The sequence below is a fragment of the Callithrix jacchus genome, chromosome 15 (assembly GCF_049354715.1).
Source record: "Callithrix jacchus isolate 240 chromosome 15, calJac240_pri, whole genome shotgun sequence".
NCBI lineage: Eukaryota > Metazoa > Chordata > Mammalia > Primates > Cebidae > Callithrix > Callithrix jacchus.
Window position 1 is genome coordinate 25,264,845 of NC_133516.1, and position 17,634 is coordinate 25,282,478.

Consider the following 17,634-nt stretch of genomic DNA (forward strand, 5'->3'; position numbering starts at 1 on the left):
TCACATCAGACTAATTTTTGTATTTGTAGTAGAGATGGGGTTTCACCATATTGGCCAAGCCAGTATCAAACTCCTGGCCTTAAATGATCCACCTACCTCAGCCTCCCAAAGTATTGGGATTAGAGGGGTGAGCCACTGCACCAGGCCAAGATTAACTTTCAATGGAAAAACATGGCAAACAACATCTTAATCAGATGATCAAGATTAACATCACCAGACTGGCTTAGTGCCTCATGCCTGTAATCCCAGCACTTTGGGAGGCCAAGCAGGTGGATCACCTGGGGTCAAGAGTTTGAGAGCAGCCTGGCCAACATGGCAAAACATTCTCTCTACTAAAAATACAAAACTTAGCCAGGCACGATGGTGCACACCTGCAATCCCAGCTACAAGTGAGGCTGAGGCACTAGAATTGCTTGTACCTGGGAGGCAGAGGCTGCAGTGAGCCAAGATGGCAGGACTTCACCCTAGCCTGAGCGACAGAGAGAGATTTTCTAAAAAAAAAATCATCATCATCATCATCATCATCATGAGGAAACAAGAGACAAACCCAAATTTGGGGAGATATTCTATATCTGGCTAATATATAACTGGCTAATACTCTTCAGTCGGGTCAATCAAAGTCCTGAAAGATAAAGACACACTGAACTGTCCTAGAATGTAAGATTGAGATTAAGAAGAAAACAATTAAGCAAGGTATAATCCTGTCAATAGTCAATAGTCAAGTGACAATTGACAAACTTTGAATAAGGTGTGTAGATCAGTTGATAGTATTCTCTTAATGTTAATTTCCTAGCCTTGATAATGTGCTATAGTTCTGTAACATTAGAGAGGCCAGGTTCAGAGGTGCAACCTGTAGACCAACCTACTTGGGAGGTGGAGGCAGGATTGCTTGAGCCCAAGAGTTCAAGATCAGCCTGGGCAACACAATAAGACTCTGTCTCCTTAAAAAACTAAAACAAGGCCAGGTGCAGTGGCTCGTGCCTGTAATCCCAGCACTCTGGAAGGCTGAGGTGAGTGGATCAACTGAGGTCAGGAGCTCAAGACTAGCCTGGCCAACATAGTGAAACCCCATGTCTACCAAAAATACAAATATTAGATGGCCATGGTGGCACAAACCTGTAATTTCAGCTACTCAGGAGGCTCAGGCAGGTGAATCACTTGAACCCAGGAGGCATAGGTTGCAGTGAGCTAAGGTCACGCCACTGCACTCCAGCCTGGGCAACAGAGCAAGAATGTGTCTACAAAAACAAATAAACACACAACTGGAGCAAAGCTAGGTGAAGCATATAGGAAAACTTTGTAATGCACTTTGGGAGGCCAAGGCGGGCAGATCACAAGGTCAAGAGATGGAGACCATCCTTGCCAACATGGTTGAAACCCTGTCTCTACTAAAAATACAAAAATTAGCCTAGCATGGTGGTGCGTACCTGTAGTCCTGGCTACTCGGGAGGTGTGAGCCACCGCACTGGGCCAAAAATTTAAAACATTTAAAATTCTGAGGCAATCTCCTAGAAAGTAACACAGAATTACAGACTGAAACTAACACAAAAAATAAGAGAAAAAGGTTTTCAGAGATGTAAGTTATCAAAATATTTAACTCTCATGCATCTTTCTCAGAGAGTCACAGGTACTCTGAGAAGGATGCAGAGATACTCTGGCAAATAAGGGAGTAAGTAAAGAAGACACAGGATCCAGGCAATGAGATCCAAAACAAGGGTCTAGCAAAGAGAATACTAAACCTAACAGTAAAAATAGATGCAGAATGACAATGTGCCTCAAGCCTGGAGAGCCACCAATCCTGAAGGGAGTGGTCAAAAGGCTCCAAGAATGTGATACTCATAGAATTTCTAAAGTGTAAGAATGCAAATAAAGGAGATACAATCAAAAGAGAGTTTGCAGTTAGTAGGTACAGAGAACACTAAACAAAAGATAAAAACAATTAATTTCAGGGGCAAGAAAAAAATGTACAAGAAAGGGATAATAGTGGTTGTAAACCTTGGAATACTACATGACTTAACTATAACTACCATTTACATAATAGTAATCAGCTCCACACTGATCTAACCCAATGTTTCTCAACCAGATACTACATACCACACCCCAACCCAATGTTTGGAAATATGTGGGAAATTCTTGGTTGCTGTAATGCATTGAGGTTGGTATTGACAGTTAGTGCTGGGGTCCAAGGATGCTAAATATCATGCAATAAACAGAACAATGAAGAATTAACTCACCTGGGATGGCAGTGCTGCCCCCCCATTCAGGGAAATTAATTCTAGAAAAATTATGGCATCACTATAGAGGGAAGATACAGTGTTATCTTGGAGGGAAGATAAGAAGTATGCATGCACACAGATGCAGGGAACAGATGTGAAAAAGAACAATGTTCATCAACAGATAAAGCATAAATTATCAAAAGTTACATTATGAAAAGTAATTTAGGCAGAGCACGGTGGCTCATGCCTGTACTCTCAGCACTTTGGGAGGCCAAGGTGGGAGGATCATTTGAGGTCAGGAGTTCAAGACCAACCTGGCCAACATGGTGAAACCTTGTCTCTACTAAAAATACAAAAAATTAGCCAGGTGTGATGGCAGGTACCTGCAATCGCAGCTACCTGGGAGACTAGGCAAGAGAATCACTTGAACCCAGGAGGCAGAGGTTGCAGTGAGCAGAGATCGTGCCACTGCACTCTAGCCTGGGCAACAAGAAGCCTCTATCTCAAAATAAAATAAATAAATAGAAATCAAAAGGTGGCCAGGCGTGGTGGCTCATGACTGTAATCCTTGCACTTTGGGAGGCTGAGGCGGGTGGATCACAAGGTCAGGAGTTCAAGACCAGACTGACCAACATGGTGAAACCCCGTCTCTACTAAAAATACAAAAATTAGCTGGGCATGGTCGTACGCACCTGTAATCCCAGCTACTCAGGAGGCTGAGGCAGAAGAATTGCTTAAACCCGGGAGGCGGAGGTTGCAGTGAGCTGAGATCGTGCCACTGCACTCCAGCCTGGGCAACAGAGCAAGACTCTGTCTCAAAAAATAAAAATAATAAAAAAGTAATTTAAAGACATGTTGTTTATACCAAAACAATAGCTTAAACTTGAAAGAGGCTGCTTTTGGTGAATGGGAAATAGTGGAAAGGGACAAGATTCTGAGAACTAAGTCAGGAAAAAAGGCTAGAGGTTTCTGCCTTCAGTATACAAATTTCCACTAGGTTCCTTTATAAGGCACAATACCTCAGGCTTAACTATGCATGGTATTCCTTTGTCCAGATAATAATTCTTTTCTACTCCAGATAGTCTCTAGTTACCCTGTTTATGTCTACGGGGAGAAGAAAGGGAGGTCAGATGTTTCAGTCTTTTCTGAAACAGACTTTCAAACAACTCATATTTTCTGATCCACCTTCACCTTCACAGTACACGACACAGCTAACGCTGAAATTTTTACAGGGTTTGGTAACATAACATGACTATTTAAAGGCTCTCTCCACTGTTGGTTTATAATACAGCTTTTTCAAGTTGGTGAATTCATTACCATTAGTCTTTTCTGCTTTCCAGCTTTCACAATATTGTTATTATGCTCATCGTTCCTGTTGTTATCGTGAGGGTTTTTTTGGTTTGTTTTTTGTTTTTGAGACAGAATCTCGCTCTGCTGCCCAGGTTGAAGTGCAGTGGTGCAATCTTGGCTCGCTGCAATCTCTGTCTCCTAGGTTCAAGCAATTCCCCTGACTCAGCCTCCTGAGTAGCTGGGACTACAGGCACCTGCCACCACACCTGGCTAATTTTTGTATTTTTAGTAGAGACAGGGTTTCACCATATTGGTCAGGCTGGTCTTGAACTCCTGACCTCATCCACCCGCCTCAGCCTCCCAAAGTGCTGGGATTACAGGCGTGAGCCACTGTGCTTAGACGAGGTGTTTGTTTGTTTGTTTGTTTGTTTGTTTGTTTGAAGTCTACTATTGTTTTAATGAAATTTTCAGGCTGGCATAAAATTAAGTGTATATGTTCAATCCACTACCTTTACTATGATACACTGTTGAATGAAAAAAATCAAGTTGCTGTGCAATATGTACCAGCCCATTTTTATTAAAAGGAAAACTACATGCATATGCTTGAATCTTTGGAGAAAAATGTCTAAAAGCATGTACACTAACGTATTAACAGTTTAGGATCACAGTTCCCAAACTGTGCCCAAGGCAACCTGGGATTCTGTAGAGATCTCGCAAGGGCACCACAGGAAATTCTAAATTACAGGGAAAAAGTGATATTCTGTATTTGTCAAACACTCAGTAAATTACTAGTGCAAGACAGTTCAGGTTCAAAATAGATCATGCTATATTCCTTTTAATGATATCATAATCTTTGGAAAGCTGAGTATCTGTTGGTTGCTGATTGTTAAAAAAAATAAGTATGCAAATATCAATTCAGAGCAAAAAAAAAAAAAAAATGAGTGGAGAAAGCAAAGATGTAAGCAAATGTTATTTATTTTTGAAAATAACGAGATGGTGGCCAGGTGCGGTGGCTCACACCTGTAATCCCAGCATTTCTGAAGGTTGAGGAGGGCAGATCACCTGAGGTCAGGAGTTCCAGACCAGCCTGGCCAACATGGTAAAACCCCATCTCTACTAAAAATACAAAACTTAGCTGGGTGCAGTGGTGGGCACTTGTAATGGCCAGCTTCTCAGGAGCCTGAGGCATGAGAGTAACTTGAATCCAGGTGGTGGAGGCTGCAGTGAGCCAAGATCATGCCATTGCACTCCAGCCTGGGTGACACAGTGAGACTCTGTCTCTAAATAAATAAACAAACAAACAAACATTTTAAATTAAAAAAATAAAATAAAGTAGCGAGATGGGGTCTCACTATGTTGTCAAGACTGGTCTTGAATTCCTGGCCTCAAACGATCTTCCCACCTGAAACTCCCCACGTGCTGGGATTGTAGTCATAAGCCTCCATGTCTAGCCCCCAAAGAAGTTCAATTAAAACAGTAAAAGGTAGTATGGGTGGCAGTGTTCAATATGATTCCAGAGTTTGGGTTTTGTCATCCCCAACAAGTATATTCAGCAAAAAACTGTAGTTATTTAAGAATAAAATAAATATGTAATTTTTCCTCTTATTTTTTTGAGACAGTGTCTAATTCTGTTCACCAAGGCTGGATTACAGTGTTGCAATCAGTGCTCACCATAGCCTCTCCCAGGCTCCAGCAGTCCTCCCTCAGCCTCCGGAGTAGCTGGGACTACAGGATGTACACCACCAAGCCTGGCAATTTTTTTAAACATTTTGTAGAAATAAGTAAGGTCTCACTATGTTGCCTAGATTGGTCTTAAACTCCTGGACTCAAGTGATCCACCCACCTTGGCCTCCCAAAGAGCTGAGATAACAGACATGAGCCACCACATCTATCTGACTTTGTTTTTTAATTTGTGTATTTCTTAGATGTCAATTAGGTTACTAGAACTTAAATACTTCTTAAGCTGTTTGAACATAATTATTTATAAATTAAACTGTTAGGCTTAAGGACATGTAAAAAATATATTAAGGAGGCTGTAAACAGAAAGTTTAGGAACCTCTAGTTTAGAGTAGAAAAATCACTTATATATAAACAAACTTCTTAATATGAAATAAACAATGTAATTCAAATAAACTCTTATTATGGAATACTGCCAATATTGGCCAGGCATGGTGGCTTATGCCTGTAATACAGCACTTTGGGAGGCCAAGGTGGAGTATCGCTTTAGCCTGGGAGTTCAAGATTACCTTCCTGGGCAACATAGGGAGATGCTGTCTCAAAAAAAAAAAAACAAATTTTCGCCAAAACTGGTGGCACATGCCTGTGTTCCTATCTAATCAGGAGGGTGAGGTGAAGGATCACTTGTGCCCGGGAGGTCAAAGTTTCACTGAGCTATGATCATACCACTGCACTCTAGCTTGGGTGACAGAGCAAGGTTTTGTCTCAAAAAAAAAAAAGGTCAAATTGAAGGCACAATGGAAATGTCTGGCAAAAGGGTCAGGAAACACCTCTCTGAAGAAATTATTTTTCAGGTGAGACAAATGATGAGCAAGAGTTACTAGGCAAGAGAGGGAATTCAGTATTCCAAAGAACAGAAAGAACTTCAGTAACACTGAAAGGAGGCACCGAAGGGGTAAATAAAGAACAGAAGAGCTAAATTCATTATGCTGATACTTAACATATGGTTGGTGTGAAGCCACTAAAAGACAAACATCTGATTCTTATTCCTGAAAAAAATCATTCTACCTGAAATGTGCAAAATCACTAGGAGAAGGCCACAGCCTTCTCCTAGTTACAGGTAAATAAATGCAGGTACAATGTGACAGCCTCTTGGATTAAGGGGAAAACTGGGAGGATGTAGCAAAGTGAATCAATCTTCAGGACACAGAAATTACAGGACTTGTAATTTGTCAAAAGCCTATCTGTAGGGGGTAAAAGTATGAGCTACTAGGTAAATAGTGGTATCACTGATATGGAACACAGATGGAGACAGGGGAAAGTATACTGACCATGCCTTTAGTCGTTCACGTGTTGAATTTGAGATCTATCTATTCCACATGTTGAATCAGAAATCTAAGTGGATATATCTTGTGGGATATACAGTTCAAGAATTCTGAAAAGAGGACACTATGGGAATTCCAGTTTTCAGTTTGGAATAACCAAAGCTATAGAAAATGATAAGATCACCTAGAAAGAATTTATAAAAGGCAGAAGGGAATGTACCTTAGGGCAATATCCCAAGGAACTCCAGGATTTAAGAGTGAGATAAAGAAAGAAGACTAAGCAAAGGAAAGTGAAAAAGAAGGACCAGTGAGATAAGGTGGAAAATCAGGTAAAGGTAGTATCAGCAAAGCTAGAACAAGTTTCTAAAAAGAGGGAAATGGTCAAAGGTTGTTGAGAAGCCCAGCAAGTTAACAATTAAAAGTGTTCACTGAATTCTGACATTTGCAGGAGAAATTTTAGTACAATAGAAAGGACAAAAACCAAGGTAGAATAAAGATGGCAATACATAAAGCTGCTCAGGAAGCCTGGATAAAGCTGAAACTTTTTTTTAATGGAGATTCTTATACACGTTTAAATGCTGATGAAGTACTTTACTTGTGGATAAAGACTGCAGATTGTTAGACACATTTTATCATCATTCCCTGCTAAAAACTTCATTAAGAATAAAAAAATGTTCCTTTTTTTATTTTTTAATTTTTCTTAAGAGACAGGGTCTCATTCTGTCAGCCATGGCTCACTGCAGCCCCAAACTTCCAGGCTCAGGTGATTCTCCTGTCTTGACTACCTAAGCTTACAGGTGTAAGCCATTAAATTTTTTAAACGAAAAAACCATGGCATACATCTATAGTCCCAGCTACTCAAGAGACTGAGACAGAAGGATCCTTTGAGGCCAAGATACAAACCAACCTGGGTGACATAGCAAGACCCAATCCTAAATAATTAATTAATTTATGATTTTTTTTTTAAGATGGAGTCTCACTATGTCACCCAGCCTGAAGTGCAGTGGCACAATCTTGGCTCACTACAACCTCGGCCTCCCAGGTTCAAGCATTCTCCTGCCTCAGTCTCCTAAGTAGCTGGGGATTTAAGGGCATGCCACCATGCCCAGCTAGTTTTTGTATTTTCAGTAGAGAGGGGTTTCACCGTGTTGGCCAGGCTGTAATTCAGGTATTTTTATTTGGCAAATAATTGTGTATATTTATGGAATACAATCTCATGTTTTGATTTATGTATACATTGTAGAACAAGCTAATTAACATATTCATCACCTCACCAACTTTATTCTTTGTCATGAGAACACCAAAAATCTATTCTTTTAACCATTTCAAAACACACACTTTTTTTTTTTTTAAGACGGAGTCTCGCTCTTGTTGTCCAGGCTGGAGTGCAATGGCGCGATCTCAGTTCACTGCAACCTCCACCTTCAGGGTTTAAGCAATGCTCCTGCCTCAGCAGCTCAAGTAGCTGGGATTATAGGCATGCACCACCATGCCTGGCTAATCTTGTATTTTTAGTAAATAAGCAGTTTCATCATGTTAGTCAGGCTAGTCTCCAGCTCCTGATCTCAGGTGATCTGCCGGCTTCAGCTTCCCAAAGTGCTGGGATTACAGACGTGAGCCACTGCATCCGGCCTTCGTTCTTAAGAACTTAAGAACTTCATTCTTAATTGTGGTTAGCATGCTATGGGATAGATCACTAAAACTTACTCCTCCAGTCTGAGACTTTGCATCTTTTGATCAACATCTTAAGAATTTTTGCCAGGCGCGATGGCACGTGCCTGTAGTCCCAGCTACTCGGGAGGCTGAGGTGGAAGGATGGCTTGAGCCCGAGTTCTGGGCTGTAGTGCGCTATGCCGATCGGGTGTCCGAACTAAGTTCTGCATCAATATGGTGACCTCCCGGGAGCAGGCGACCACCAAGTTGCCTAAGGAGGGGTGAACTGGCCCAGGTCGGAAACGGAGCAGGTCAAAACTCCTGTGCTGATCAGCAGTGGGATCGCGCCTGTGAACAGCCACTGCACTCCAGCCTGGGCAACAGAGCGAGACCACCGTCTCTTAAAAAAAAAAAAGAAAGAAAAACTTTTTAAATTTTTTAAGAGACCACCGTCTCTTAAAAAAAAAAAAGAAAGAAAAACTTTTTAAATTTTTTAACGTGGTTAGGTGTGATGGCCCATGCCTGTAATTCCAACACTTTGGGAGGCCGAGGCAGGTGGATCACCTGAGGTCAGGAGTTCAAGATCAGCCTGGCCAAATGGTGAAACCCCAACTCTACTACTACTACTAATAATAATAATAACACAAAAATTAACCAGGCATGGTGGTGTACTCCTGTAATCCCAGCTACTAGGCGGGGCTAAGGTAGGAAGATCACTTGAACCTGGGAGGCAGAGGTTGCAGTGAGCTGAGATCATGCCACTGCACTCCAGCCTGGGCAACAGAGCTAGGCTCTGTTTCAAAAAGGAAAAAAAAAGGAATTTTTTAACTTAATTTTTTAAAGATACAGTTTACCTATGGTGAAATACATAAACCTGAAGGACTTCTGTTTGTTAAAGCATACGTACACAAAATGGAAGACTGAACAGCAAAAACATTCTGGAAGTTAGAATGTAAATTGACTGAATGATCTAAAGAAGTTAAATCTCAGCTGGGCAAGGTGGATCATGTCTGTAATCCCAGCACTTTGGGAGGCCAAGGCAGGTGGATCACCTGAGGTCAGCCTGGCCAACCTGGTGAAAACCTGTCTCTATTAAAATACAAAAATCAGCCAGGCATGGTGGTGGTACCTGTAATCCCAGCTACTCAGGAGGCTGAGGCAGGAGAACTTCTTAAACCTGGGAGGCAGAGGTTGCAGTGAGCTGAGTGGTTGCAGTGAGCCAAGTTCATGCCACTGCACTCCAGCCTGGGCAATAGAGGGAGGCTCAAAGAAAGCAATCTAAAGAACAATACCTCAGAACAGGTTAGGAATTGTTCTACAGAAGGATGTGAACATGATACTAAAAACAAAAGGATTGGTCAAATGATTTAAGTATCCTCCCACACTCCACAAAACCAGCCAACTGTCCCTTACTCATCCTTACAGAAACCCAGAGCCTTCCTCTCTAAACTAGAATGACACAGCCCAATAAAATTTCTGCAATGATAGAAATATTCTATATTTACTCTGTCCAATATGGTAGGCTCTCGGCAAATGTGGCCACCGAGCACTTGAAATGTGTCTAGTGCAACTGAGGACCTAAACCTTTAATTTTAATTATTTAGATTTAAGCTGCTACTTGTAGCTAGTGGCTACCATATTGGATAGTGGATTCCTATACTGGAAAGCTTTTCAACTGGTCCAGCTGAGAATAGGTCATCTTTCTGAAAACAGTTGAGTTAAATGAAAATGAATGAGTGTTTAAATAATGAATGCTAAGACCTCTAGCTTTTCTCTCAGTTTAGCAACTAGACAGCTGGAAGCCTGCTTTGTACTCTCCAAGCAGGAGATCCCTTCTTCTTTAGGGAATCTGACCCTGGAGCAAAGACAAAAGAAATTGCCATTGAAGATTCTCAAATAAAACAGTCCAGTAATTAAAAGCAACTTTCACATGGGTTTCCTTAACATTTCTGTCCCTGTATTCACAGCCATGCTGTTATGTTTACGTTGATCAAATAGCAACATTCCTTCAAAAATAAAATGCACACACCTATAGGGACTAGAAGTGAGCTTTACATTCTTGTTAGACATTCTCCAACTCCAGGACAGCCCCAAGCCTAAGCAACCCCTTAAGTAGCCCAATATTTGGGTGAAAGTTTGTAGCGCAGCCACTGTACAAGTTAACTGAAGCTTCACTATGAAAAAGTTGTATCAGCCAAGTGTGGTGCCTCATGCCTGTAATCCTAACACTTTGGGAGAACAAGGCAGGCAGATTGCTTAAATCAATCTGCATTCCAACTTCCAAATGTTTTTACTGTTGTTCTGTCTTCCATTTTGTGTACATATGCTTTAAAAAACAAAAACCCTTAACATCTATGTATTTCACTGTATGTAATTTTTTGTTTTTCTTTTCTTTTTTTTTTTTTTTGAGACTGAGTTTCGCTCCTGTTACCCAGGCTGGAGTGCAATGGCGTGATCTCGGTTCACTGCAACCTCCGCCTCCTGGGTTCAGGCAATTCTCCTGCCTCAGCCTCCTGAGTAGCTGGGATTATAGGCACGCGCCACCATGCCCAGCTGATTTTTTGTATTTTTAGTAGAGACGGAGTTTCACCTCCCAAAGTGCTGGGATTACAGGTGTGAGCCACCAGGCCCAGCCCTTTTGTTTTTCTTTTAAGAGAATCTTGATTGTCGCCCACGCTGGAGTGCAGTGGCCCGGTCTAGGCTCACTGCAAACTCCACCACCCAGGTTCAAGCGATTCTCCTGCCCTCGGCCTCCTGAGTAGCTGGGACTACAGGTATGTGCCACCACACTTGGCTAATTTTGTATTTTTAGTTGAGACAGGGTTTCACTATGTTAGCAAGGCTGGTCTCAAACTCCTGACCTTAGGTGATCCGCCCGCCTCAGCCTCCCAAAGTGTTGGGATTACAGGCATGAGCCACCGAAGCTAGTCGTAATTACATATTTAAAAAATTAAGTTAGCTGGGCATGGTGGCTCATGCCTATAATCCTAGCATTTTGGGAGGCCGAGGGGGGTGACTCACAAGGTCAAGAGATTGAGACCATCCTGGCCAACATGGTGAAACCCCGTCTCTACTAAAAATACAAAAATTAGCTGGGCGTGGTAGTGCATGCCTATAGTCCCATGCTAAGGAGGCTAAGGCAGGAGAATCACTTGAACTCAGGAGGCAGAGGTTTCGGTGAGCTGAGATCTCACCACTGCACTCCAGCCTGGACAACAGAGCAAGATTCCATTTCAAAAAAAAAAAAAATTGGGAGCTGCGGTGGCTCGGGCCAGTTGTCCTGGCGCTTGAGGAGGCGAGGCTATGAGTTCAAGGCCAACCTGAGCAACATAAGAAGTTCTCATTCATTAACAACAACAACAAAAAAATTAAGTTAAAAATATTATTCAAAATTTTCATCTCAAGTAGTTCCAGAGTCAGAAGACTGCCTCAAGAGCCAGTGACTTCTAATCTTTACTTTTTGCTAGGCTGTTACTACTCCATAGCCCTGCTTTGTTTCAATGTTAAATCTGTAGTATCAGTTTAGACTGAAACTGTAACCATGAGTTCATACCAACCCTTCATATATACCCCTACTTCTTTCCTGTCAGAAATATGGAAAGTTTCCTGTCAGAATCTGAAATTCAACATCAATTCATCAACCTCAGAGTTAAGGTATTTCAGACACAAAAATAAAATTTTAGAGATTCAGCTATTTGGTTTTTCAGATACATACCAGGTCTCTGTAGACTCTGAATATATTAAACTACCTATGTTACCATGACTTTAAATCAGTGACCTTAGGATGTCTTTTATCATCTGGTTGTAGAAAATCAACACAAGGTCCAGAGATTGAGACCATCCTGGCCAACATGGTGAAACCCCATCTGTACTAAAAATACAAAAATTAGCCAGGCGTGGTGCCGGGCGCCTGTGTTCCCAGCTACTTGGGAGGCTGAGGCAGGAGAATTGCTTGAACCTGGGAGGCAGAAGTTGCAGTGAGCTGAGATCGTACCATTGCCCGCCAGCCTGCGCAAAAAGAGCAAAGCTCCATATCGGTAAAGAAAGAAAGAAAAGAAAACCAACATGCTATGAACATGGTCATTTTAGAGAAAAAAAAAATTAGCATCTTTGGAGAATCTGCGATGTAGGGTCCATTTCTGGCTCTACCAATAACAGAATAGGAATTGCTAAAGCAATGAGAAGGCTACAAGAGAATAATTTGAGAATGAATACATTTTCCCAAAAGAGAATGTTCAACTCAGCCTGATGGCCTATTTACCTTAATTTTGAAAATATTACCCATATCCCAAAAAAAGTCACAAGAGTTTCATCATAATGGATAAGAAAAGTACATGTCAAACACTGTGACCACCTTATCAGTTGACCCTTCCTAGAGCATCTACCAAATTCTTTAAATCAGTGACAGAGTACAATTTAACAAAAAGAAAAATGAACTAAAAATTCACAAAGACATGCTTAATATCGAGAATGCCAAGGTGATCTACTTCAATAAGATGTTTGTATGGCAACTAGAGAAACACAGAACCCCCTGTTCTCAAACTGAGCTCCACAGGAAGCTGGCTAATAACACAAAGTAAATGGTCATGCATACCAGGATGGAAGACGGAAAGGCAGGCCTGTGTAGAGTACTGGGTTTATGACAAGCTAGAATGAAAGCAAGATATTCTTAAATTTCAATTTTTCTATGATTTTTGAAGGATTCACATAATAACAAAAAAAAAAAAAAAAAAAGCCTGATTTATAAAGTGATACAGGCCGAGTGCAGTGGCTCATGTCTGTAATCCCAGCACTTTTGAGAGGCCAAGGCGGGCAGACCATTTGAGGTCAGGAGTTCGAGACCAGCCTGGCCAACATGGTGAAACCCCGATTCTACTAAAAATACAAAAATTAGCTGGGCGTGGTGGCAGACACCTGTAATTCCAGGTACTTGGGAAGCTGAAGCAGGAGAATCTCTTGAACCCAGGAGGTGGAAGTTGCAGTGAGCGGAGAAGACCATGCCACTGCACTCCAGCCAGGGTGTCAGAGTGAGACTCTGTCTCAAAAAATAAATAAGTAATTTTTTTTTTTTTTTTAAAGTAAGAGTGAACCAGGGTGTAAATGAAGCCTCCCTCCCTATCACTCTCCTCTACACTCCTAGAAAAGATCACCTGGGAAAAAGCTATCTTGAGTAATGATCAAAACTGATTTAAGCCATCCTTCATAGAACCAATAACGTGCTATCAACAAGAGTGAGACATGCAGATGGCTAGGAGGCTGTCTCCTTTCTTCCTGATGCTGCCCACCCAAAGCAGAGGCTGCAGTTAGGCTCTGACCACACAAGAGCCTGGCATCTCCGGCACCCTTCTCCATACCAAGCTTAGTTATTCCGGGCAAAATGCGGGGGAGGGGAACACTTAGGAACCTTTCATGAAGTCTTCTGGATATTCTTAATCATATTCTCAAAACATTTCATAACTAACGTCTGCTTTCTGCATTTAATTCTCCCAACATTATAATTTATATTGATAGAAGAAAGTCCCATTTTACATGCGGTGAAAAAGGTCGAAATGTCTAGCATGAGATGAAAAACACTACCAGACAGCAGGGTAGGATTTCACCTCGTCTATTCTGGCTCTAAGTCCAAAACTCCCACATCCTCTCTGCATCCCTCTTCCCACGACAGAGTGGCCACTGGGCGTAGAGCGGGGGCTGATACCGCCCAGCGCAGACAGAAGAGAAAAGACGGCTCCCGCCGCGCTCATGCCCAGCCAGGCTCTCTGGAAAACGGTCCTGGGAGCTCGGGGGAAGGAATCAAGGCCAGAAGGAGGCAGGGCAGTCCGAGCAAATAAAAACCCTGGACTTCCAAGGCGGCCCGAGCTGGAAGCCTGTGACAGCCGATTCTCTTCCCAGAGCTTTCAAGGCTTCAGGAGGAGCTGGGGGTGGGGGGGACGGCGCCAGCTTCCCGGTGCCTCCGCTGCACAGCCCGGCTGGAGCGAGAGAGCAGGGCAGCGGCCCCTCGGGACGAGCTCGCGCGCCTCCCCCGAAAAGGCACGCTGTGGCCGGGACGGACAGAGGCCTCCGGCTCGGGCGGGGGGAGGGCGACTTGAGGCCTCCCGGCCCGGCGCTGAGGTGGCGCGCAACGGCGCGGGAATGGCCAGCCAGCCCAGCCAAGCGATCGCTACGTCCGGCACTCGGCCGCCCGCGCCCCCACTTACCTGCCCCCTCGCTCCCGGCACCTGTCCCGCCGCCGGCCCCGACGCGGCAGCAGCCTGGACCGCAGGCCCCGCCTTCGCCAGCTCCAGAGGAAGCCCAGCCAGCGAGTAAACGTCCGGCCTGCTCGCCGCGGCCACCGCCGCCGAGCTTCCTCTGAAGCCGCTGTCGCGACGCCGGCGCTGGCCTACTGCGTCACCTCCTCCGTGCCCTTCCGCCTGAGGGCGGGGGGGGGGGTCCTGGCACCGCCCCGCTTCCGCTGTTCCGGCCCCGCCTCCCGGCCCGGAGCCGTTCCGCCTTTGCGTGTCACAAAGTCCCCGGCCCAGGTCTCCTTCGGAACGCGCCCGGATGAGAGCTGCGTTCCAGTGCTGCGAAGCGCCTATGAGAGTTCTGATCAGCTCCTTCTCCAGTTTTTAACCCCAAAGGGCTAAATCAGACCGCAGCTAGTGTACACCCCTGCTCTTCCCTGATCCCGTCACCGCTGAGCCGAAAGCAAAAGACCCATTCCAGCTCGGGACGTTGTGAGGCCTGGCCCAGGCGTCCGTCTCCTCTCTGGTTTTCCCATTGATCTTGCCCCCGGTATTGTGATTGGCCTCTTTAAGTGTCCTACCCGACCCAATTGTGAATGCTTTCCAAAATTATAAGCCAATGTCCCGATAGGTAAAAACATAATAATAGAAGATTTATGGCAGAAGATGAGTTCAGTTTTGGACATACTCCATCTGGAAGAATAAAGTGGAGGTGACTGCAATGGAATACGAAGGGTGTTCCTGAGCACCTGTGTAGGCAATAAAGCTATAAATTGATGGTGGAGAAGATAAAAGCTATAGTTGGCCTGGAACCGTGGCTCGCCTGTAACCCCAGCACTTTGGGAGGCTGAGGCATGCGACTCACAAGTTCAGGAGCTTGAGACCAGTCTGGCCAACATGGTGAAACCCCATCTCTGCTAAAAATACAAAAATCAGCGGGGCATGGTGGTGCTTGCCTGTAATCCCAGCTACTTGGGAGGCTGAGGCAGGCAAATCACTTGAACCAGGGAGTGGGAGGTTGCAGTGAGCCAAGATCGTGCCATTGCCCTCCAGCCTGGGAAACAGGGCGAGACTGTCTCAAAAAAAAAAAAAAAAAAAAAACCATAGTGAAGCCAACTGCAGGATGGTTTGCTTTTAATTATCACCATCTGTCAGAAAATTCTAAAACAATGTTAAAGTACTCCTTTCCAAACAAAAGCTTTGTTTAGTTTTAGTTATAAACAATTACTGTTGATTTTTTTCTTTTCTTTTTTTTTTCTTTTTTTTTTTTTTTACCCCAGACAGGGTCTTGCTCTCTTGCCAAGCTGGAGTGCAGTGGCACAATCTGGGCTCACTGTAACCTCTGCCTCCTGGGCTCAAGCAATCCTCCCACCTCAGACTCCAGAGTAGCTGGGACCACAGGCTCCTGCCATGTTGCTGGACTAATTTTTTTAACTTATTATTTTTATTATTTTTGAGACGGAGTTTTGCTCTTGTTACCCAGGCTGGAGTGCAATGGCGCGATCTCAGCTCACCACAACCTCCGCCTCCTGGGTTCAGGCAATTCTCCTGCCTCAGCCTCCTGAGTAGCAGGGATTACAGGCACGCGCCACCATGCCCAGCTAATTTTTTTTTTTTGTATTTTTAGTAGAGTCGGGGTTTCACCATGTTGACCAGGATGGTCTCAGTATCTTAACCTCGTAATCCACCCGCCTCGGCCTCCCAAAGTGCTGGGATTACAGGCTTGAGCCACCGCACCCAGCCAACTGCTTCTTGTTATTATTTTTGTAGAGATGATGTCTCCCTTTGTTGCCCAAGCTGGTCTTGAATCCCTGGGCTCAAGCAGTCCTCCCACCTGGGCCTCCCACAGTGCTGAAATTACAGGTGTGATTACAGGCCACGCCATGCCTGGCCCTCTCACTTCTTTTTAAGAGTTTCTCTTTGTCAATGATTTTTAGCCATTTATTTTGTGCCCTATCTTGGTTTTCCTTGTATTTACCTGTCTTGGATGTCATTGAGCTTCTCTGATTTGTGGCTTGATGTCTTTCATCAGTTTTGGGAAATTCTCAATCATTATCTCTTCAGATAAGGCTATTGCTGTATTTTCTATGCCTGTTCTTCAAGACATCAATAACCATATGTAAGATTATTATTATTATTATTTGAGACAGAGTTTTGTTCTTTTTGAATGCAATGCTGCAATCTCACTTCACTGCAACCTCTGCCTCCTGGGTTTAAGCGATTCTCCTGCCTCAGCCTCCTGAGTAGCTGGGATTACAGGCACCCAACACCACGCCCAGCCAATTTTGTATTTTTAGTAGAGACGGGGTTTCACCATGTTGGCCAGGCTCTCAAATTCCTGAGTTCAGGTGATCCACCCGCCTCGACCTCCCAAAGTGCTGAGATTACAGGCATGAGCCACCGCACCCAGCTCATATGTAAAAATATTTGACCTTGTTCGCCATGTCTTTTACACTTTAACTGAGTCTATCTGCTATAATCTCCAACCTGCTGTTAAATCTATACATTGAGTTTTTATTTTAAATACTAGATTTTCAGATTTTTTTTGTTTTGTTGTGTTGTGTTTTGTTTTGAGGCAGAGTTTTGCTCTTGTTGCCCAGGCTGGAGTGCAGTGGCACAAACTTAGCTTGCTGCAACCTCTGTCTCCCAGGTTCAAGTGATTCTCCTGTGTCAGCCTCCCAAGTACCTGGGATTACAGGCGCCTACCACCATGTTCAGCTAATTTTTTGTATTTTGAGTAGAGATGGGTTTTTGCCACATTGGCCAGGCTAGTCTCAAACTCCTGACTTCAGTCAATCCCCCCACCTCAGCCTCCCAAAGTGCTGGGATTTCAGGTGTGAGCCACCGTGCCCAGCCTAGATTTTTAGTTTTACAATTTGATTTGTAGCCAGGCACCATGGCTCACGCCTATAATCAGTACTTTGGGAGGTCCAGGTGGGCAGATTGCTTGAGTCCAGAAGTTTGAGACCAGCCTGGGTAACATGGCAAAACCCTGTCTCTACTAAAAATACAAAAAAAAAAAAAAATTAGCTGGGAGTGGTGGCATGCACCCCTGTAATCCCAGCTACTCGGGAGGCTGAGGCAGAAGAATTGCTTGAAACCAGAGGTAGAGGTTGCAGTGAGCCGAGATTGAACCATTGTACTCCAGTCTGGCCAATAGAAGTGAAACCCTGTCCCAAATAAATAAACAAACAAACAAAATAAAATTTGATTTGTTTTTGCAAATTCTTTTTATAGATTCTAGTTATCTGT

At 43.7% G+C, this 17,634-nt stretch overlaps 1 protein-coding gene across 8 annotated transcripts in view; it reads right to left on the minus strand.

Moving 5' to 3' along the window:
- SENP5 (SUMO specific peptidase 5) overlaps positions 1-14,547 on the minus strand; it is a 62,573-nt gene extending 48,026 nt beyond the window's left edge. For all 8 annotated transcript variants that reach the window (XM_008981456.4, XM_035274969.3, XM_002758224.5 and 5 more), the window contains exon 1: positions 14,359-14,547. The gene's annotated coding sequence lies outside the window, so the exon portion shown is untranslated. The remainder of the gene's footprint in view (positions 1-14,358) is intronic.
- Positions 14,548-17,634: the final 3,087 nt, after the last annotated feature.